Consider the following 25,282-nt stretch of genomic DNA (forward strand, 5'->3'; position numbering starts at 1 on the left):
TCAAACTGCCTATCAGGTAACTTCAGATAATCTGTGGCTAACTTAATGAGCATCCGTTCTTAAGGGATGGTATATACATATGAGGGAGTGTGTGTGTGTGTGTGTGTGTGTGTGTGTGTGTGTGTGTGTGTGTGTGTGTGTGTGTGTGTGTGTGTGTGTGTGTGTGTGTGTGTGTGTGTGTGTGTGTGTGTGTGTGTGTGTGTGTGTGTGTGTGTGTGTGTGTGTCAACGTATCATGAGATTGTTAGGAAAGAAGCTTTGCCTCTACCCTCTGGCAGCATAAGTGAAGACTTTTAAGGCACAATATGGAGAGAGGAGAGAGTGGAGAAAGGAGAAGGGAGAGGGGAGACAGGGAGAGAATTATCTCAACACAAAAACCACGTACTAGAAAAAGAACAGATGTCCCACGGAGCAGGGAAGTAGAATCTATACAGGGAGAATAGATTAGACTCAAGTTGGTATCAAGAATAAAGGACCCTCAAGGTAGGCTTTACATTATATGCTCAATAAAACCGGACCTGCTCTACACTTTCCATCTGATGTAGCTACAGGTGAGTACCTATAAAAAGGACATGGTCTTATAATATCCTTATATTCATGATAGCTTTTGAGAGCCTCATGCTTAACCATGTTTTATACTTCTTCAACTAGAGGTATTCTTCAAATAGAAAATATATCAGATACAATTTATTAAGCTCTAGTAAGAAAATTAAAAATCAACAAGAATTTACTTAGAGTCCTGTAGATACCCAAGTGTTATGAGTTCCTTTCATTTAGCAGATAAATTTACTATCTAGTCAGACAAGGTTTAGAACACAGCATCCACCATTAAGTGCCCACATACTTCAGCTACGCTTATAACCAAGAGTCATTTTCCTACCTTTTGGCACTTGAGTCCCATTAATCAAGATTCCCCTTATTTCTGTGTTTCATTTCTAACTACTCCTGTTGTGATAATCTAAAATAGATGGCAGGTTGTAGTCTTCATAGCAAGATACGCACATGGCCAAGAACACTGAGAGACAGACAGCCATGGGAACAGTGCCCACTGCCCTTCCTGCACTGTATGCCTACTACATTATTGTACATTTATTGATACACTGCTTTGTAATCCCATTCACGTAACTTAATGTTTGCCATTTCTCTTACTATACCGTAAGATGTGGGTAGGACTATATATATTGCTTCTGTATACCTAAAACATGCCTACTTTACTGCATGCACTATCATTGCTCCAGAAATGAGTACAGACTAAATTGAAAAATGCTACCGGTTGGATGGGGAATGAAAAACAAATCAGGGCTTTCATGTAATCAACAAGTTCCATTTGTATCACTAGAGGAGGCTCTATGTCATACCAGAAAGAGATTTTTGGAAATATATAGTTTCAGGTTCAAATTCCAGAACTACCTACCTGACAATATGATTTAATTCATCTCTCTATACCTTAGTGTTTTCAGCTAAAAATGGGGTAAGTTCTCTCTCCCAAGCTAGTAGTAAGAATTTGATGAAATAAAACGCATATTATGCCTAGCAGAATGTAGGTATGCAAGAAAAGTTTCCTTCTTAAATTTGCACTTCTTTATATTCTAATGTATAAAAAATATTTCCAGGCTGTGTACAGTGGCTCATGCCTGTAATATCCCAGTGCTTTGGGAGGCTGAGGTGGGAGGATCACTTGAGCCCAGGAGTTCAAGATCAGCCTGGGCAACGTAACGAGACTTGTCTCTACAAAAAAATAAAAAATTAGCTGGGCATGTTGACTGAGGGAGGAGGATCACCTCTGCCCAGGAGTTCAAGGTTGCAGTGAGCTATGACTGTGCCACTGCACTCCAGTCTGGTGACAGAGCAAGAAAAAGGAAAAGGAAATATATATATATTTCCATCTCTGTTTTAAAAAGATGTGGTCAAACCCTTGCTAGAAAGTAAATGAAACAAACTTTTCAAGAGACTTAACCATGAGCTACAATATAAATACTCAAAGTTAAAATTTTAAAGGTGGATTTAACCAGTGATTTAAGAAACAGCACGAATTGCTCAAACACTAAAAACATATTTCACATTATTAATTAAATTATCTTTATTATGTATGCTTAGAAATTGCTTTAAAAGACAAGAGAAAAAGAAAACAGCAGTTGTGAATAAAGTAAATTCTAGGTAGTAAGCAATTAAAACCTCTTTTTGTGTTCATGGTAAATACTGTTAATTATATCACAGATACTCATAAGCAACCAACAACCCGGTGTACTGATTGTAAAGAGCAGCTGTAATTTCCCCTATATATATTTAAAACAAAACAAAACCTGGGGAAATCTGAGAGAAAGGATGGCCTATTTTTTCTTAACATTTTATAAAATATAAAGGCCATGTCTGTTAAGGTATGATAATCTGAAATATAGTCAAAATAAAACAAAAACTGTCCAATATAAATTAAGGGTTTTTTAGCCAGGTGTGGTGGCTCACGCTTGTAAACCCAGCATTTAGGGAGGCAGAGATGGGCGGATCACTTGAGCCCAGGAGTTAGAGACCAGCCTGGCCAACACGGTGAAATACTGTCTCTACAAAAAAATACAAAAATTAGCCAGATGTGGTGGTATACACCTGTAATCTCAGCTCATCAGGACACTGAGGCAGGAGGATCAATCTAGCTCGGGAGGTCGAGGCTGCAGTGAGCTGTGATTGCACCACTGCACTCCAGCCTGGGTGAAAGAGTAAGACCCTGTCTCAAAAAAAAAATTAATTAATTAATTAATTAGGTTTTTAAAAGTAATTGAAAGGATTCTCTAGTCACTCTTAGAATGTAGTATTTTCTCTTTTTTAAATTTTTTTCTTTTCACTGCTGGAACAAAAGAATGTACTCTTTTCTAAATCAAAGCTGAAATTTGCTTTTGAATTGAAAACTTTCTTCACTTTGCGTAAAAAGGTCCTCTATAGGCTTCTGATTATGGGAATTCTAAATTATTTTTTAAGAATTTTTTTTAATGAGTAAAACTTGTGAAGTCATTTTTAAAGGGACGAATCAAAGGGAGTGGGGCTGGGCCCCGTTTTTCCATCTTTCAAAACAAAATAACCATGTTAATAGAAAAGCTAAACACATCTTATTGAAAGCATTATCTGTGTAACCTAATTTGAAGCCATGAAACAGCATAATATCATTTCTGTTACCTGCATTTCCTTTGTTAATTAATGGCAGATCATCATGTCTGATAAATAGGCAATTTATCAACTCCATGGACTTTAGTCTAGCTAGTAGCCACAATATGAACCTACAGACCCTCACTGTAGAGAAAATGGCATACACAGCATTAAGCCTTGTCATAGCCTTACCTATAATGACAAAGTCAGCTTGAAACTTTATTTTGAAAATTACTAGTTAATTTTTTTTTGGCTTTCTTGGTCTTTTGCTTGTTTGTTTGTTTTAAGAGAACCAAGTTTCACAAGCCAAAAACTGCAAATGCCAGATTGGGCTGGATTCCCAATTTGGCCTCTAACTGGCTAATTAAATTAGGTGCAAATCACTGGGCAAGTTATTTAATTTCTCAGTGCCTTTGTCTTCCCATCTTTAAAATAGGATCATAATAGCAGCTACATCATAGGTTTGAGGATTATGTGAATTACTATGAGAAAGGCTTAGAACACTACTTGGCACATGATAAGCACAATAGGCATGCTAGCTATTATAAATGATCTTTCAGTTCCAAGAATGTTTTATTCACTATGATGTGAAAGAAGAAGGGTTATTTTTTTTCCTTTTAAAAATATAGAGGAAATAGGCCGGTGTGTGGCTCATGCCTGTAATCTCAGCACTTTGGGAGGCCGAAGCGGGCGGATCCCCTGAGGTTAGGAGTTCAAGACCAGCCTGGCCAACATGGCGAAACCCCATCTCTACTAAAAATACAAAAAAATTAGCCAGCATGGTGGTGCGCACCTTTAGTCGCAGCTACTCGGGGAGGCTGAGGCAGGAGAATCGCTTGAACCCAGAAGGCAGAGGTTGCAGTGAGCGGAGATTGTGCCACTGCACTCCAGCCTGGGCAATAGAGCGAAACCCTGTCTCAAAACAAAAAAAAGGAAGAAATAAATTAGAATATTGGAAATAGATAAACACAGGGCACACACATTACGGTTTAAAGCAATATGCTTTTGCATTTAGGATATGTTAAAAATACATTTAAAAGATAACAGCAATATTTTACAAAAGGCTATCATTTCCTATTTCCAAAAGATACTTTAAAGAGGAAATTTGAACCTGACTTTGATATGCAATGTCAGTGCAGAAGTGCAAATAGTTTATGTGTCAGACAATAAAGATTTTATGAAATTTTGTGAACATTTTGAAGCAGCAGCAACAATTAAACATTTAACCTCTATATTAGAGAAAAAATTTAACTGTTGCAAAGCATCTAGTTACAAAAAATCTAAATTCTACTCAGTTAATAAAATAAAATCTACTGTTGTATACTAATAAGAAACTCATTAAACCAATTTGTCCGATAGATGTTTAAGTCAAAGAATTTTATATTTCTATTCTATTCAAATATAATAGCATAAGTAATCATGATACAGTTTTCAAAACACATGAGTTTAAAACTATCTTCTATTTTCATACTCTGTCTTATAACCCAGGAAACAGAAGTGTTTTCTGGACTGTAATAAAATTGCCACTTAAAAAGAAGAATTAGTAATCTAGATCAAATAGCCTTTTTAATGACAAAGAATTGAAAGGCTGAGAGATGAACTGTTTTCACTGGCCACTACTCTCTATATTCTAGAATAAGCTACCAATTCAATAATTATGACACAGCTGTTTCTTTTAAAGATGGTCTTTTATAGTCTAGGTAAAGATTTAAAAGTCTCAGTACTCATATCCAACACTGGTAGGTATCTTAAAAATTTCCCCATTCATCCTTCCACTGAAACTCTGGCCTATCATATCCTTGCTTTCCCAGTTCTTTTCACTTCTCAGGGAAACATGATAAAACCGTGCTGGGGTTCTGTCATACTGATAGTTAACAAATTTCCAGACCATTAGGTTGACACTAATGTGTGACTTCTGCTTGTAAAATTTATGTAACTGGCACCAAAAAGGCCAAAACTGTTGGTTTAAAAAAAGGAAGTCCTTAATTCTACTTTCTAAAAAGTAGTGAAAACAAACAATTCCATACACAGTGGCACCACAAAAGCAACCTTGCATGGAAGCATGCAGTTAAGAGATCTTCCTCAAAATTGGACTACATTGATTTAAACTGTATGTTGACTCCCTACTTGGCCATTATTAAGTGCTACACACTTTTTTTTTTTTCTTTAAGAGACTGGATCTTGCTATGTCGCCCAAGCTGGGGTGCAGTGGCTATTCACAGGTAATCAGGACACACTACAGCCTCCAACTCTTGGGCTCAAGCAATCCTCCTGCCTCAAGGCTCCTGAGTAGCTGGGACGACAGTGCACGCCACTGTGCTCAGCTAAATGCTACCCCTACATATACTTCTTACTTTCTCTTTAATCTCTGTAGACGAGAAGGCAAAATGTAACGGTGCCTAGGCCAAAAAATACATTTCCATTGTTTTTTTTGTTTGTTTGAGACGGAGTCTCGCTCTGTTGCCCAGGCTAGAATGCAGTGGCACGATTCCTTGGCTCACTGCCAGCTCCGCCTCCTGGGTTCACACCATTCTCCTGCCTCAGCCTCCCAAGTAGCTGGGACTACAGGCGCCTGCCACCACACCCGGCTAATTTTTTGTATTTTTAGTAGAGGTGGGGTTTCACCGTGTTAGCCAGGATGGTCTTGATCTCCTGACCTCGTGATCCGCCTGCCTCGGCCTCCCAAAGTGCTGGGATTACAGGCGTTAGCCACCGCGCCTGGCCTATTTCCATTGATTATAGACATCCATGAATCATTCATGAAATAGCAAACAAGGCTTAGACAACCTAATGCATGGAATTAAGAAAAATCATAATTTGCAAAGCTTACTGTTAATTTCTCTGGTTTTCTCCCATTATACTGAGTCTCAAGCTAGCAATACAAGTCAAAATAAACAGAAATACCTATATCCTAATGCTAAAGAATCACAGTAAAATTAAAAAAAAAAAAAACTTAATTGCATGGATATGGATAATTTTATAAATAAATGCTTAATTTAGACCCTTGTATCTAGATGTTATAAATGGTTCAAAATAACATATATGAATTTCAGCTTCAAAAAAAAAAACAAAAAAAACTATAAGGTGTTTAATGGAAACAGCCTGACTTTACTTGCTATTTTATCTTTAAGGGGATTCTGGCAAAGTTAGCTGACTCAAATTCAGCACCTGCCAAGAAAATAACATACATCTGACATTTGCCTTCCAAAGTGAAAGTGAACAGCTTAGCTAAAAATCCTACTAACTGACCCAAATCTAATCCCAAGTATTTCAAAAGTTACTGTGGTGGCATTTATGTGAAATTCTACTTGTCACAGACCTTCTCCCTGAAGCTAATAACTCTACCATCCGGATAAGTGGAATATTCAAGTTTGAGTTGAACCCTAAGGACCAATAACAAAAACAACAAACAGAATGTGTATTTTATTAACAATCTATTAAACCACTTATTCCACTCCTATGCATAAATCTCTCCTGTTTTCTAGTACAGAAAGCATAGCTGAGAAATTATGGCCCACCTTAACTTTCTCAGAATATTCTGACACTAGTCCTACCTCCTCTAAACATGCTAACTCAAAAGATTTACACAAGATATAGACTGGTAATATTTTTCATTTTAATTACTGTCAAAGAATACCAGCTATGCCAACAGAGGTCACACTTAGAAATTTTCAATTTAAAAAAAGTTGCTCCCACAGTAAAGTGGCTCTAAGCTAAAACTCAATTCTCTTATACTCCAAGAAACAACATCCTTGTGCATTTTGAAAAAAAAATTAAATTACTGTCTATAATTCTAAATACATGATTTCTAACATCATTCTACTTGTCTGTCCATATGAAGACAGCAATGCCATCATGCAGAATGAAGATTGCCTGGACTGTGATTTGTTCAACCTCACTAAGCAAGACACACCTACCTTAAGAGGTGTGTGTCTTCCTAAGAGCACACTCTGAAAGCTCTGTTAACACTACATAATAAACAAAACATTTACTAATGATAGCATTTTGTTGTTGTTGCTATTGCCTTAACCTCTATTCACATGGACAGATTAAGACTTTGAACAAGTTGGCTGGGCACAGTGGCTCACGCCTGTAATCCCAGCACTTTGGGAGGCTGAGGCGGGAGGATCACAAGGTCAGGAGATCGAAACCATCCTGGCTAACACGGGGAAACCCCGTCTCTACTAAAAATACAAAAAAATTAGCCGGGTGCGGTGGCGGGCGCCTGTAGTCCCAGCTACTTGGGGGGCTGAGGCAGGAGAATGGCGTGAATCTGGGAGGCGGAGCTTGCAGTGAGCTGAGATCCAGCCATTGCACTCTAGTCTGGGCGACAGAGCGAGACTCCGTCTCAAAAAAAAAAAAAAAAAAAAAAAAAAAGACTTTGAATAGGGAGACATATAATTCAGAAATCAGTGCCCTGTTTTTTGTTTTTGAGAGGAAGTCTTGCTCTGTCGCCTGGCTGGAGTGCAGTGGCCAGGTTGCAGTGCGGTCGTGTGATCTCGGCTCATTGCAACCTCCACCTCCCGGGTTCAAGCAATTCTCCTACCTCAGCCTCCCAAGTAGCTGGGACTACAGGCACACGCCACCATGCCCAGCTAATTTTTGTATTTTTAGTAGAGATGGGGTTTCACCATGTTGGCCAAGATGGTCTTGATCTCTTGACCTCGTGACCTGCCGCCTGGGCCTCCCAAAGAGCTGGGATTACAGGTGTGAGCCACCGCACCTGGCCCTGAGGCAGGAGAATCGCTTAAATCCAGGAGGCAGAGGCTGCAGTGAGCTGTGATCTTGCACTGCACTCTAGCCTGGGCAACAGAGACTCCGTTTCAGAAAAAAAAAAAAAAGAATCAGAAAACCTAAACACAATGTAAAAATATCGAACAAGGAAACATGGAGTTAAACTTGAATGGATAGATAATCCTTTTTAATTTAATAATTTTTGGCAACCATTCTTTGTATTTCCTATAGCACTTAGCCTAGGCTAGGGATGGCCTAAGGGTAAAAGGAAGTCAGGAAGAGAGAAAGGAGAATTAATGGTGCTGAATGAATTTAGTTTAATGAGGAAAACTAAGCTAACTGGTTCACACTAATGTGTGTGCAGAAAAGGAAGAAAACAACAAGAAAAGAGTAAACTGCCTGTCAGACAAACAGTTTCCAACTGCTGGCTTTGTGTCAACAACACCCATCAGAAGATCATTTCAACGTGAGCCTACATTATCCTGAGTTCAGTAGTCCGTTCTGCGTATTAAGTGCAGAGGAGTCTACCCTGTGAGACCAGGATCGTGACTCTGAATAGTTAAATTACTGAAGGCATTTTGTCAACTTAAATTTTTTTTTTTTAATTCTACAGATGACAGTGCCTACCATGCTGTCATTTGAAGAAAATACCACAAAAATAGTGATATAAATAAATATGGGCAGATTTTGTCTAAAGCAAAAGATATATATTTCAGTATTCTCAATTTCAGTTTAGATTAATACTGATTTTCAGTAGACAGTACCCAAAGCCTGATACCTGTACCTCAAATCAAAGTGCCCATATCTTCATGGATATACATACATCCAGTTAAATCAGATATCTAATCACAAATCTTCTCACATCTATGAACAAAGGAGGGATTAAAAACTCCAACAAATATTCATTTGAAATGTATTTCAACCATGTCATATCCAATATGGTCAAAGTTTCTCTTAGGCCTTGATATACTTAATTTTTAGTATATAACACTTAGTACACAACAACAAAGTAAACTGGTACTACATGAAGTATATATTGTGTTTTATTGTACAGTGGAGAACTTCTCCCCCATGTTGGTATTTAAGAGTTGGGCTGTACTTAGCATGTGTGAACAATTCACCAACCCACCCTCACCCCACCCTCCCACCCCAAATCTTCCAACACAGAGAAAACTTATAAATAAATCCAAGGTCTATATAAATTCACAGTGAGTTCAACTTTCTGTAGTGAAAGGAAAATTACATTTCAAAGCTATATTGCCAAATAGATTTATGTAACTCTTGCTCCTGTTTTGATTATCAATGCCAAGTAAATTTTATTGGCTAACTTTAAAAATGCTTAAAATGTGAGACTAGAATGGAAATACTGACCTAGCTGTACATTAAAAATCATAGTTCAGTCTGTTCAATAACTTTTGTCTTTTTAACTCAAACTACAGAATTCCATTTTTCATATACTCAAATCTGGAATTTGCATTTACACTCATAGATACAACTCTTTTGGAAAGTCTAAGGAAGTATATAAATAATCATATTTTCAAATCAAAATCTTAAGGTATATTCAACAAAGTTGTCCTTCAGAACATTTTGTCCACTTTATAAATTTAAGACCCAAAATATAATAATTATATTTTTACATAGTATGTCCTACTCAGCTTTGAAAATAAACTAAGTAAGAGAAGCTAAAGTTCTATCTGAACTAACTCCTGATATACTGCAAGGCTATACTAAACTTCATTTCTTCAATAGTTAAAGTATTTTTCCCAAAGATACAAACTATCAAATTTTTCAAGATAAAGGTTCTAAGTAATTCTGTAGTCACTACATTTCAAACAATCTGTTCTTTGCAAGAAAAGTGATTTATCCAATGAACCACAGATGCCACTTACAATCTAAAATTTCTAATATTGCATGAGAGAAAGAATGCTGATTCATATTAATAGCATATCATGTTTACAACAGAAAAAGGAATGAGAATAGCTGTCCCCCATGCCCCTACCCATAATTTGTGAGTACAAAATCAAAGTCTCAGAGTGGAACTTAAATAGTTTAGGTAGTCATTACATTTCAAATGAGTCGTCATGTTTCAGTTTGGAATAACAGTTACAAGTTAAGGTCTCCTAATGAAATATACGTGAAATAATGTTTGGCTTTTAAATTAATTTTGAAGTCTTCAAATATGAATATGATTTTCATGTACTACAATTGTTGTCACAAATATTCTTGTACTCAGGAGTATTTAGGCAGAAAATGGAGCTCAGTGGTTAAGGTCAAGATCTTTGGAGTGGCAAACTGCCTCTTACTTGATATGACCTTGGAAAAGTCATTTAACCCCTCTGAGCTTCAACTTCCTTATCTGTTATTTTGCAGACAACCAAAAGGCACTTACATAATGCCTAGCATACAGTAAAAGAGCAATAAGTAATAGTTGTTATTAGTATTATCAGTGGAATCTCTGCAAATTGCACTTGTAAAATAGATGTGAATCAGAAACAGCTGTACAATCCCTAAAATTTTACTTTCAATAATTCTCAAAGGTCAGACGTAATTCCTTCTATAAATGAAAAATTCTGATGGCAGAAGGAGAGGCAAATGTCTGAAAAAGGTAAGAAAGAACAAAAAAACAAAACGAGACAAGAACCCAATAACAACTGACATCCTGAAGCACAAATAAAACTGTCATGGACATAAGGAAAGGAAATAAGTAGTCAGCTTATAAAATTATGCCTACTTCTACCTTTGATAATGAGTTCAAACACATCAATATATAGGGCAGGAAAATGACCAAAACATTTCCCCAATCTAGAAACAAAAAACGAAATAAGTTACATTTTGTATCAAGTGGCAGGTAGTGGGAAAATATTAATTTATTTGGTTTGCAGAGATATGAACTGGACAACTTTCAAATCTACTTTGCTCTCTATAAATATACCACAAAACACATCTAATATGTTAATATGATCCAGTATGGAGACGAGAAGCTGCCACACTTCCTTCGGGTTTGTTCTTTACTTGATTGTAAGAACCTTCTGGGACAGTGACAAAATAAATGTGGAATTGGAAGAGTTATCTTCTTAATTCTACCCTGATTAAGCATATTTGGATACATAAAATATCTAATACAACTAATTTTTCATAACATTTAAGAGCTATATACCTTAAGTTCACGGTATAAGTTAATTTCATATCTAGAAATAAGCTTAAGAGTCTGGGCACAGTGGCTCACGTCTGTAATCCAAGCACTTTGGGAGGCCAAGGTAGGCAGATCACTTGAGGTCAGGAGCTCAAGACCAGCCTGGCCAATATGGTGAAACGCCGTCTCTATTAAAAATACAAAAAAAATTAGTGGTGCGTGGGGGTGGACACCTGTAATCCCAGCTACTCATGAGGCTGAGGCAGGAGAATCGCTTGAACCCATGAGGCGGAGGTTGCAGTGAGCCAGGATTGTACCACTGCACTCCAACCTGGGTGAAAGAGCGAGATTCCATCTCAAAAACAAAAAATGAAATATGCTTAAGAAACTATTTCTATTTCTATTTACAAAGTTCAGTGTCTCTGAATATAAATATATTCTTAATGTTTATTACCCAATAATTACTTTAACAAATGTTTATTTAGTCTTTACTGTATACCAGGCACCATCCTAAGGGTTAGGGATGCTGTTTTGAACAAGATAGAAATGGTCCTGATGTTCATGAAGCTAGTAGGGAAAGTTGTGAAGAGTAAGTAAAAATATATCACATGATCATAAATATTATGATAAAAATCAATTTCAGCTGTTTGATATGGAGTGCTTGAGAAGCTATTTTACACAGGTTGGACAAGAAAGGTTGGCTCATTGCATTTTATAACATCTACCCTTGTAAGTCTGAGATTTGCTGCTAAAATCTGTAGTAACTTTTCTTTTCTCCTCTTTTATGCTAGTTTGCTAAGAAATGAGAAATACTACCACTCAAATTTTTACATATAAAAATAAATATAAACATTTTGTCAGGCTATGAAATTAGAATAAACTGTAATCAACTCATCCAATAGGTATAATGTAAACTCATCCAAATAGATATAGTAACCACTGATGAACAGATATGAGCATTTTACCTTTAAATGTTATTTCCAATACATTTGTAAGGAACTTTCATAATAAAAATGAAACATAGACAAATATACAGTTTATTGTTTTTATTTAAAATCATCTTATTTACATATTTTCCTAAACTATATACAGAATTTTAAAATATTTTAATTAAATATCAAAATATCCAATATGAAGAATTCAACGTTAACTCACCTGTGCCTGTAAACAGTGCAGAAGATCTATAAGTGTGTAGCCAAATCCAAGAGAAATCTGTAATATAAACAAACAAATAAACATGAATAAAATCTGCAGAATCCTGTTAGATTCCTTAGGGAAGATGTAATTTTTATAACCGATTTTCAAAGTAATACTTGTTAATTGCCATCAATACACAAGTGATATTCATTAATAACATCTCTTATTAAATTGCATGGTAAATCAAGAAGTAGACTTGCTGCATTACTTTTATTTGTACAAGGTAATGTAAAACATATAAGGCTACATTTCATTGTGAATTATGAAGTGCCTACAAATTCTGAGTTGCCGTCCTTATACTTTAACTGCTTGTCTAACCACCAGCCTTCCCTATGAGACAAAAAGCTGGGTAAAAGCAGGAGGCCCTAGTGACCTACTCCCACATTGCATTCCTAGGGCTGTGCCCAGCACACTGTAACAGGCAGAAAATGTGTGCTGAATAAATAAATAAAGTTCACATGCTAATCTTAATTGACCATGATTTACAGTTTACCTATATGGAACCAAAAGGCCTGAATGACTAAATAATTTCTTATCTCAAGAATTATCTCGTTTTCCCCCCTTCAGAGACAAAGTTTCGTTCTGCCACCCAGGCTGGAATGCAGTGGCACTATCACAGCTCACTGCAACCTCAAACTCCTAGGCTCAGGTGATCCTCCCACCCGGCCTCCCAAGTAGCTAGGACTACAGGCATGCACCACCACACCCAGCTAATTTTTTATTTTTTGTAGTGGTAGGGTCTTGCTAAGTTGCCTGGGCTGGTCTCGAACTCCCAGCCTCAAGTGACCTTCCTGCCTTGGCCTTCCAAAATGCCAGGATTACAGGTGTGAACCACCATGCCCAGCCAAGGAAAGCCTTTATGGCAGTAAAAATGATGTTATAATAACCAAGATAATTTGCAAGAGAAAAGGTGAATAAGAAAAGGAAGAACTGAATATTTTCAATAATGAGGGCAACTGTTTGCAAGGTTTCTTCAGAGTCTGTGTCTTTGCGAACAAAGTGCTTCACTGTAAATGAGCCTGCAGCTTTTCGTCTGATCCTTCCACTGCACCAATTAAGTTTGTTCCCAAGAAACACAATGAGGAATATGAAAACAAGAAGTATGTGCTTGAGGCATTTTATGTATATTAATATTTACTGCTTTTGTATATTTTATGGACTCAAGGAAAGTGGCTTGATTGCTACTAGTAACGATACTGAAAATGTATCTCTTTTTAAGAATAATTTTTAAAAAACATTAAACACTACTAGATTTAATCAGCTCCAAGGAATGTTTTTACAACTAAGCTACTAGATTTTTCTTCCTTCAGATGACATCCATCAGTAAGAATTTACAATTTGGATTATCAAAACTTAAAACATTACTAATTCCTTTAAGAGCCCTTTACTCGTTAAAACAGTAAATAGAATCCAATAGCACAAACAAGTTAACATCAATTTAATATCAAAATTACTATTTTTCTTGGACACTAGAAACATCTGATTTCATAATCTAAAAGGTCTACAGGGGAGAGAAACAGAAAAAGATGGCATTTTGATTTTTACCAAGATCTGGCCAGTCTTGAACTCATCATATATAATGAAATGCAGCTAGTGTATTAGTTAGAGATACTTCATGAAAAACAAACAAAAATAATCTATATGCAAATAAGAAGTTATCACAGTAAATAAAATGAATGGATTCTACTCAAGTGGCAGTCAGTGAATAGTGTGCAATAAACTTAAGTAATAGGAGTCATCAATTCTTTCTAGCACTACTGGGATAAATGTATTCATTATGCTGGCCTACTTAAGCCCATTATAATTCTATACCAACAACTAATTTGCTCAAGGACATCATATTATGCAACAATCATGAGCTGAAACTTGTGATACTAGTAGGAATGATATTAAATGATTACTGTTGGCTCTATACTATTCAGTAAGCTTTTATTAATAAGCTACTATAACATGAGGCAAAAGTGTCAATGCAGCCATGCTAAAGAAAGATGTTAGCCAGGCGCGGTGGTTCACGCCTGTAATCTCAGCACTTTGGGAGGCTGAGGCGGGTGGATCATGAAGTCAGGAGATCGAGACCATCCGGGCTAACACGGTGAAACCCGTCTCTACTAAAATACTAAAAAATTAGCCGGGCGTGGTGGTGGGCGCCTGTAGTCCCAGCTACTCGGGAGGCTGAGGCAGGAGAATGGCGTGAACCCAGAAGGCAGAGCTTGCAGTGAGCCAAGATCGCGCCACTGCACTCCAGCCTGGGCAACAGAGGGAGACTCGGTCTCAAAAAAAAAAAAAAGGTGTTTAGGAGATATAAAGATACTAAAATTTCCAAACATCTAGATACCTTGGTGTAACATTTTAAACAAAAGGAATAAAATACTTCCATAAAAACAGAATTATAAACTATTTTATAAGTTACTAAGAGAAACTAGTAGTCATTTAAAGCAAAAGTGGAGGTAATAAAACCTCTATAATAAAGAAGCATCTCGTTACTGTTCTGTCCCGAGAGTTTTCACAAAGCCCCTCTAAGAATGTGTTTCAAGGGAAGGAGTAGGGATAATTTTGGGGATATCTGCAAAATAATTATCTGATAAAGGACATACATCTAGAATATATTACATAAGGAGCTAAATTATTTGATAAAGGGCATGTATCTAGAATACATAAAGATCTCTTACAAGTTAATAATAGGACAAATAATTCAATTATTTTTAAATAGGCAAAATATTTTGCAACTCACCATGAGATATACAATAAGGAAAAGTACATGAAAAAACACTCAACATCATTAGTTATTAGGAAAATGGAAATTGAAACCACAATGAAATATTCTACACAACCAGTAAAATTATCTAAAGTGTTGACAAGGATATGAAGAAATCGGAACCCCTTTAAATCCACTGCTGGTAGAAAATGCAATAGTACAGTCATTTGGGAAAACGGTTTGGAAGTTTCTCACTACACAATGCAATTTTATCCCTGATGTTTTCATTTCTCTTGGGGAAGAGATGTCCATACAAAGAGCTGAATGGAAATGTTCACAGCAGTTATTATCCACAATAGCCAAAAATTGGAAACAATACAAATGTTTATCAAGGGATTTTCTTAAATGCTGTACATCCATACAATGGAATACCACTCAATAAAGGGGAATGAATTATCAATATGTGAACAACACAGATGAACCTCAAAAACATTACACTAAATGAAAGAAGACTGACACAAATACAACATACACTGTATTGTATGATTCCATTTATTTGAAATTTCTAGAAAAAGTAAAACTATAAAGACAGAAAGCAGGTTGATGGTTTCCAGTGTCAGGATATGGAAATGGAAACTGACTAAAAATGGACACAAGATAACTTTGTGGGGTGATAGAATTGTTCTAAAACTGAATTGTGTCCTAAAGAAAGATGAATAACAGACACGATATATGACTGTAAAAATGTAAACTCCTGCTACTTAAAATGGGTGCATTTTATGGTCTGCAAATTATACTTCAATTTTTAAAATGCAACAAAAATTTTAATGTTAAAAAATATTTTAGTGATTCTTCACAAATGCACCTGTGTGTCCTTGCTCTTTCTTGTGTGATAGCTACAGTTTCCACGTGAGTAGGGGATCTAAGGGTAAAGGTAGTTCTAGCTGCATATGGTGGTGTGAACACCTGCCAAGTAGAGCATCAACTAGCAGGTGGAGTAACACCTCACGAGTCTGAGGCAAAAAGCAAAGTCAGGACTGAATCTACACCACACATAAAAAGACAGCTGGCAGCATTAGAGCCGTGTAGGTTAATGGCAGGGCGTGAGGGAGAACTGAAGAAGATATGCTCAATATTTCATTTTATTTATTTTTTAAGTGAATGGGTAGAAACAGACCCAGAGGAAGCAATGTAAACTGGGAACAAAATGAAATGACAGCTGTAATACTGGCTAAAAGAACATTTTAATTTATAACTAATAAGAGATGTGCCATACTTTTTTTGGCTTAACAACAATGTAACAATAGCATCAATAGTATTTATTGAATACTTATTCTGTGAGAGCACTGAGTAGAGAACTTTTTGTGTGTTACCTAATTTAACCTTCATAACAATCCTATGAGGGTAGGCTCTGCTACTATCATGTCCACGTTATAGATACAGAAACCTAACTGGGGAGTAAAGAACTCTGTCTAAAGCCAGAGAGCTGATGCACTAGCAAAAGTCTGGGTTCTAACCCACAAGAGTCTGACTCTGGAGTTCATACATGATCTCACCCACTAGGCTGTTACAGAAGGTCACTGTTTTGATAATGCTCTTTTTGCCAACTTGATTTGAAAAAGCAAATGGCAGAAATGTGACCAACCTGAAAACTGCCTTCTTGAGGTTTTTGGTATAGTACTAACAAGACCAGCAAAGGGTATTCCCTACATCTTGCACCTTTGGCAGACACTGTTAATAAATCTTGGCATTATTATTTTCTCAGCCCAAATGTAGGCCTCACAATTTTCTCAAAGTTGCTACCAATCAAAGGATGCAATCACTAATAGAGCCGGTATGTAAATAAAGTTATGTCTGTTGCAGGGCATGGTGGTTCACGCCTGTATTCCCAACACTTTGGGAGGCTTGAGCAGGCATATCACTTGAGCCCAGGAGTTCAAAACCAGCTTGGGGCAACAAGGTGAAACCCCATCTCCAAAAAATACAAAAAAATTAGCTGGGCATGGTGGCGCATGTCTGTAGTCTCAGATACTCATGAGGTTGGGATGGGAGGATCGCTTGAGCCTACGGATGTCAAGGCTGCAGTGAGTCGTGATTGCACCACTGCATTCCAGCCTAGTGAGACCCTTTCTAAAAAAAAAAAAAAAAAAAAAAAAAAAGAAAGAAAGATATGTTTGTCAACTCAAAACAACCAAGTCAATTTTTTCATGGACAACTGAAAACATGGAACAGGCTGTTGGAAAGAGATGACGAAACAAAAGGGCAGCCCAACAACTATCACACTTCATGTTTTGGGACAGCCAGCACCACCTTAATCAAGCCAGCCAGAAAGATTGGCAGGAAAAAAGAGAATGCACGGGGAACAGAAGAAAAAGCTAAGGAAGAACTGCTCAAATTACTTAAGATTTTTCAGTAGTTCCAGCCAAGCACATGTGAATATATATCCATAGTGTATACTCATAACGTATGATTAATACAAAATTTATTTTTCCCTTTTTTTGCTTAAAAGCACAAACTCTCAAACATAAAAAACACCTTTAAGTCACCACAGGATATAACCCCAAGAAGAAAGTCATACTTTCACGACTTACCTTTGAAAACTATTTCAGATTATTGAACATGATATTGTTATTATACAAATATATTACATATATTTGTAATGCAAATGTGTCCTAATATATAGCCTTCATATGAATTTTAATAAAATAGTAAAATTCCAAAGTTTCACTGCAGAAGGCTTAATAATATAAAGAATGAGGACTAGACATGCAAAGTAAAATTTTTCCCCAATAAGTTTGATGGTGCTAATAAGCATCTAGATCTCAGAAAAATAATTTATAAATTAACTGATTAACTTCTATATATACTGCAGACAAGCTCATTATTTCTTTCTCTGTTTAAAAGGCTATATACCTCCACTGCAGACAATAACTCTTAACTAATGAAAATGTTTAAAGGTAATTTTCATTTTCCAAAGTCCTCTGTAAGGTCAACAGAATCATGGCAAAACTCCCTTAAAATAACATTTAGCCCTGATAACTTACAGGTAAACATTAACTAACCTCCTAATTATTCTTTCCAACTATTCATTTTGCCTATTAAGGTATACAAATTAATACAGATAAATTTTTAGGTTAATAAAACCAGTGCTTAAAGTTAACTGAAAGTCAATATTAAGATGTTCTTTTGTTATTTTAACTCAGTTTAATAAAAAGCTTCTGAAAGTACAATTAGTCATAAGTTAAACAAGTAGAGATTTAGATATACAATTTAATAAATTTTCATCCTCACTAAATGTAAAAAAATTAATAGGCCATAATTATAACAGATATATGGAAAAATATATCAGTTTAAAAATTCTTAAGCTACAGTTACATACACATCCACAATTTACATATATGACACAGTGAAAAATAATATATCCATCACACTCACGGATCTCATTATGCCCATTCCTTTCCATCTTGTCTCTTGTCTACCATGGTCAGAGGCAACACAATAAAGCAACTATAATAAAACAGCAACTCTCTAAAGACTAGTATTCTTGCCCAGAAATAGACCTAGAAAACCAATTAATCTCATATCTGTAGTTGAATGTACAAAGTTCAAATTTGGAAAAGGATGAAAGATACTAAATTGGCAGCCCTTGACTTAAAAATAGCACTTGAATCCACAGAAATGGTTAAGATTTCTTTGGCAGAAAATATAAAGAAAGGAGGGTGGGAGACTGGAACTAAGTCTTGAGGAACTTCTACAGGTAAAAACTATGTAGAAAAGGAATTGACCAAGGAAAATGAGAAGAAATTACCTAAAAGACAAGAGGAAGACCAGCAAAGACAAGTACTATAAAATTCCAGAGGAGATAATTCCAAGAAGGAGAGGGGTGTCAACATTGTTCAATGACACTGGAAATTAAGATTTCTACTTGATGTGGCAACCAGAAATTATTGGTGCCCTTTATAAGGACAGTTTCAATGGAGAGATAAAGATGTAAATTAGGCTAGAGAAGGTTGAAGTGTTGACATGTGAAAAGGAAATAAGAATTTGGATACGGCATGTATAAATGATTGCTATCATTATCTTATACTAAAATTTATCTTCTCCTCTAGACTGTGAGCTGTTTGAGGGCAAGGATGAGGTTGCATCCATCTTTGAGTAAGACAATAATCTGCTGCTGGACTAGTAATTTTTAAACAACTGCAGAAGTCCTAGGGCTTTTATTAGGGTGCTTTGCCAAAAAACTGACAACAGTCTTTAACAGAATTACAGGGGGGAAAAAAAGATTAAGTTATTGGGCAGAAATTAATCTTTCTTAAACAGAGGTAAAAGGCTCAGGGATAGTTCCCCACCAAGACTAGAGCATGCCACCCTAACAACCAATCCATCCCCACCTCAAGTAAAAAGGCCCCAACACACTATAAGTAGAATTTTTATTGTTTTTCTCCCAATAGTGTGGATAATTTTTAGACTATAAACTCCCCTCAGAAATTCATCTTCTCCTTAGCTTTTTTCCCCTAATTACTGTTGCAACGACCACTCTGACACAACTGAGCCTAGAATCATTTCTTTTATATCCCTTGGGTACAATACAGACGAGCCTATAAAACGCTTCAAGACTCTGTATAATATAGAGTCATGCACTGCATAACAACATGTCAATGACACACTGCATATCCCATGGTGGTCCTGTAATATTATAATACCATATTTTTACTGCACCTTTTTTGTATTTAGACATGTTTACATACACAAATATTTCCCATTGTGTTACAACTGCCCACAATATTCAGTATAGTAACATGCTACACAGGTTTGTAGCCTAGAAACAATGGGTTACACCAGATAGCCTAGATATGTAGCAAGCTAGACCATCTAGGTTTGTGTAAGTACACTCTTGCCTAATGATGCAATACTCAGAATGCATCTTAAGTGATGCGTGACTATATGTATAATTTTTTTTTTTTAGACAAGTCTCGCACTGTCGCCCAGGCTGGAGTGCAGTGGCGTGACCTCGGCTCACTGCAACACCTGCCTCCCGGGTTCAAGCAATTCTCTGCTTCAGCCTCCTGAGTGGCTAGGATTACAGGCGCCCGCCACCATGCCCGGCTAATTTTTTTGGTTTTTTTTTTTTTAGTAGAGACGGGGTTTCACCATCTTGGCCAGGCTGGTCTTGAATTCCTGAGCTCATGATCCACCCGTCTCGGACTCCCAAGGTGCTGGGATTACAGGTATGAGCCACCGTGCCTGGCAACTGTATGCATAATATTTTAAGACTATGGGGTAAGAAAAGAAAGTGGACCAGAAGTAACTAGCTTTTTTTTTTTTTTTTTTTTTTTTTTTTGAGACAGGGTCTTGCTCTGTTGCTCAGGCTGGAGTGCTGTAGTGCAATCACAGCTCACTGCAGCCTCGACCTCCTGGGCTCAGTTGATCTACCCACGTCGGCCTCCTGAGTAGCTGGGACTATAGGCATGCACCACCACACCTGGCTGATTTTCATATTTATTTATTCATTCATTCTTTTTTTTTTGGTAGAGATGGGGTTTTGCTATGTTTCTCAGGCTGGACTTGGAACTCCTGGCCTCAAGTGATCTTCCCACCTAGGCCTCCCAAAGTGCTGGTTTTACAGGCGTGACCCATCACCCCAGCCAACATTAACATTATATATGTATCTACAAAGGGCAGCGGCAGTCTTTAACTTCCAACACCTAAAGTACCCTCAAAGACAGCCTCAGAGGAACCAGCACAAACTTGCCACCAAAGGCACCCTTCCCCAAATGATGGTCACTGTCAATTCCCACCTCCTACAGAGAGGTCAAATCTATCAACAGAACATGACCGCATTAAGATATATTCATTATTTCAATACAATAAAGGGAACATTAATTTTTTTAAATGCACACAAAGCATGTAGGAGGGCAGGAGAGGAGGTGTCTCCTTAAAAAGGAAGACAGTAAGGTAACACAATTTATCTAAAGTCAAAAAACTTACAACAGACCTGGATGTCAAAACCAGGACTGCCCGAGCACAGGACCTGTATTTTTACTGCTCTGCCTGCCTGCTAGGCAGCACCAACCCACCAAAACAAAGGATAGCAAGCACCAAATGAACAGTATTTTAAAAAGAAAAAAAGTTGAAAACAGCTCACAAGTGTGTATAATAGGTATTCATAGCCATAATGTTTTAATCAAACAAAAATAAGTTTATTTTCTTTGACTCAAATTATAATTATGTATTATGCGATTAAGTATGTCAATATTTTACAGAGTTGTAGAAAGAATGTAGTATTCCAAAAGCTAGCACCAGACTAAGAGAAAAGCTTTGCAACTCACTGTGCAGGACAGTGAAGAACTTACCTGTGGAGTAGTTAGTATCTAGCCACATTTTAATCAACTTTCTGTATTTTACTGAGTCATCCCATGGATCCAAATGTCACTCAGAAGAAATGTTATCAGAAAACAGATTTCATTAGAAATGTGGCCCTTCTGTGTGTGACTATATAGAGTTTTTCATCTTCCTAAAAAACTAAAAATGGGATTTTTCATTTTACTAGGTGCCTAGGTTCTAACAAAAACATTGAGGAATACTGGAGAAAACTGGATCCTATGGCAACAGTACCATTTTGGGAAAAAATTGAGATCTAGAGCAAACTCAGAAATCATGTTTCAACTACTGAGTTTCACAGATGGAAATCTGGGGCTCAAAGAGATTAGTACCTCTACTGATGACAGGACTTCTCCCAGTCATCATGACTAATGGAGTTTCTATGAACCCAGGAACAAATATATCATTCAAACTTGGGCCTCACTATCCTATCTTAACCAGCTGCTATTCAACCTCCACGTCACGGAAGGGCACTATGTACACAAAAAGGTGTGAAAGGGCCTTCTAACTTAGTTGTGAAGCTAGAATTTATTGATAACATATCTAACATACAAAACATAAATAAAACTGGATAGATCTTGAGATGAGCATTCCAACACCCTAAGCATACAGAATAACAGGAGCTACCTTTTGTTATGAAACAGATGCCAGTTCTTCTGCTATAAATTTTACATGCTGGTCGGGCTCAGTGGCTTATGTCTGTAATCCCAGCACTTCGGGAGGCTGAGGCGGGAGGATTACTGAACTCAGGAGTTCAAGACGAACCTGGGCAACAAGGCGAAACGTCGTCTCTACAAAAAATACAAAAATTAGCCAGGGGTGGTGGCGCGTGCCTGCAGTCCCAGCTACTTGAGGGGCTGAGGCTGGAGGATTGCTTGAGCCTGGGAGGTTGAGGCTGCAGTGAGATATGTTTGTGCCATCACACTCCAGCCTGGGTGACAGAGCAAGACCTCGTCTCTTAAAAATCCATTTTGCAGATGAGGAAACTAAAAGAGAAGTTAAGCAATTTACTCAAGTTAAAGCAAGAGGAAGAAATACCAACTGAATCCAGGTCGTTCTGAATTCAAGGCCTCCACTCCCCCAGGTTGCTTCTATTACTGCTTCTTCTGCCAGGCTCCCTTCTCTGCAATTCTTGCCCTACCCAACTCCTTATTCCCTCAAAGAAAAGGATTTGATATCAAGAAGATACTTTCTAAAAGCCAGCCTTACACAAGCAGTCACAAGCACTAACTTAACAATGAGTTACCCAAAAAGGTTTCACCAACAAGATTATTCAGTTATTGGCTGTTGTACCTACATAAGCAAAAAAAAAAAATAGAAGAAATAATACAATATTGCAGGATAAAAGACAGTGAAGAAAAAAAAATTTTAAGGCTGTGACAAAATGAGAACTTTACTTGACACAAGGAATTTCATTAGAAAAGAAGACAATTCTGAAACCTAAGGTGGGAGACAGCTAGGAAAACAATCTATTGTGGCTAACTTTTTCTTCAAACTAGGGGTCCCAGAGACCAAGAATGTATATAAATGTCCATAAAACATCCATGAAATTTTCTAATTTCATGTTTTCATTTTGATGAAAATCTGAAATTACTTAACATATGGATATGCTGAATTACGTGGACGACCGTTATATAACTGATAACTTATTGCCATTTAATTTCAGGAGTTCCATTTGTGCTTACATTTGTGTTAAAGATGAGTATTTTAATTTCTTTGAAGTCAAATCTTGAGAGGGAAAGTTTTCTATGAATTCAGTAAAGAAAAATCATGTGGAGTATTTGAAACATCTTCACACAGCTACTAGCAGTACATGCTGAACTCAATGTAACCTGAGCTCAGCAGATTATACACAGCAATTTTGTTACAGCCAAATACCCTTGCATGGTAGTGCTAATTTAAATCTTATTGATTTGGTAGTTTTGTTTATATTTAGTTAGTAAATCTATTTTTGTTTTATAGGTCTTAATTAAACTAAAATCTTCTGTATTGAAAAGGAATCTAGTAACATACTAAACTGGCTGCTTTTCATAGGAGCCATTAACCAAGTTAACATTCCCAATTATTTACATAATAAATATGGCCATAAAATGTAGATTTTAAGAATCATTCATGTACAGGTTTTGTTTACCAAAAATTTCACTGACAAATCAAAGGCCCTACCTGTGGTATCCAAAATATGTCTCTGAACTGTAGCTAAAGAACAAAGTCTTTTAAAACTAAAAGAAAAAATGTAGTGCTTTTTTATAAAGCTAAATTTCAGTAAATGTGAAGAATCTGACTTTACTACAGATTATGAGCTTATTGTTTCATGGGGCTAAATTTTCCTTTTATTTTCTGAAATGGTGATGCTAGTAAGTGGTAATTTTCATTTTCATATAATGACTTGACAAAAGTGAAATTGTGGCACTCCTATGCCAGTTTGCAGATTTGGGAAAAATTTTTAAATAGAAACATGAAATCATAATCTGGGTACCACTGGCCTACAAGTTATCTACCATGAAATGGGGTGCGTGTGTGTATCTGTGAGTGTATTTCTACATATACATATATGTATGTGTATGTGTATATAACGTGTATATACATACACATACAAATAGATATAGATACACAGTTACAGGTATTCTCCTCTGGGAATTTCTATTCCATGGGGGAAATTCATTTGTAGCATGAACTCCCAATTGGGAAGTTCTTATTTCTATCAAAAGGAATCTAACACCCCTCTTTCTAGCCCATCTAGGACAAAGGGCACTCTAGGCAGTCAGGCCACAAACTACAGCATGGAGAGAAAAGAGGAGCTATTACCATTTGATATCTAAACACTTGGAAGTAGTTATTTTGCTAGACATCCTAGAATAAACCACAGCCTAATAGTGTTAATAATAATAATGACAAGACATAAACAACAAAAATTCTGAACAGAAACTGTGAAAGATTAAAGACAGCAATAAACGCTTTGCTGCTACTCTCATTGAGAACTGAAGTGTAACCGCCCTTCCCCTGAAGCTGGGGTTGCCTTAATGACTGGCTTGACCAAGAGAATATAGCAGCAGCAGCATTCTGGGACTTCTGAGCCTTGATGCTTCAGCCTGGGACTCCTGAAACCCTCGATCTTAGCATTCTGAGCTGCTACGTATGTATGACTGCCTTGAGGCTGCCATACTATGAAGAAGCCCAAGGTGGCCATGTGGAAAAGCCATATGAAAAAAGAGAATTAAATGCCCAGCCAGGCCCCATCTATTATAGCCCCTGACAGTTCCTGGTCTTCCCAACTAAGACTCCAGATACAGAAGAGACAAGCCATCCCTATTGTGCCCTGTCCAAATTCCCAACCCACAGAATTATGAGCTATATTAATAATAAATTATTGTTTTAAACAATAGATCACCAGAACAAAAATGAATCGCCTTTCATAAATAGTAATAAGGACTTTAAAAAAAAAAAAAGAAACATCTCGGGCAGACAAGCTGGAAACCAGAATGGCAACAAACACAAAAAAGGATTACAATGCTTAAGGATAAATAAAAATTCATTAATTCATTTACCCAACAAAGATTTATATACAAGGGATATATAAACAGGGATATATAAAGGCTCTGGGAATATAATGGTTTAAAAAAACAAAAAAAGTCCTACCTTCAAGGAACTTACAAGAAAACATTATGTATCATAGTGGTATCTTTCTATATACAGTACTTAAATTTTTTTTCCCCACAAAAATTGCTAGCCTTGGCCAAGTGCAGTAGCAAACACCTGTAATCCCAACACTTTGGGAGGATTGCTTGAACCTAGGAGTTCCAGACCAGCATGGGCAACATAGTGAGACACCATCTCCACCAGAAATAAACAAGAAATTAGCTGAGTGTGGTGGTGCACATCTGTGGTACCAGCTACCCAGGAGGCTGAGGCAGGAGGATCGTTTGAGCCCAGGAGATTGGAGGCTGCAGTGAGCAGTGATCACGCCATTGCACTCCAGCATGGAGACAGAGCAAGACCCTGTCTCGAAAA

General features: G+C 36.9%; 1 protein-coding gene across 34 annotated transcripts in view; it reads right to left on the reverse strand.

The window, feature by feature from the left end:
* Positions 1-25,282, reverse strand: part of NCOA2 (nuclear receptor coactivator 2) — a 295,898-nt gene that overhangs the window by 174,830 nt on the left and 95,786 nt on the right. For 22 of the 34 annotated variants that reach the window (XR_010141181.1, XR_010141195.1, XR_010141177.1 and 19 more), the window contains exon 2: positions 12,157-12,213. The exons of 3 other annotated variants lie outside the window; for them this stretch is intronic. The gene's annotated coding sequence lies outside the window, so the exon portion shown is untranslated. Of the gene's footprint in view, positions 1-3,927; positions 4,047-12,156; positions 12,214-25,282 lie in introns of all 34 variants that reach the window. 9 more of the 34 variants (XR_010141178.1, XR_010141186.1, XR_010141192.1 and 6 more) reach the window with 1 other exon arrangement.

Source organism: Pongo abelii, chromosome 7, assembly GCF_028885655.2.
Source record: "Pongo abelii isolate AG06213 chromosome 7, NHGRI_mPonAbe1-v2.0_pri, whole genome shotgun sequence".
NCBI lineage: Eukaryota > Metazoa > Chordata > Mammalia > Primates > Hominidae > Pongo > Pongo abelii.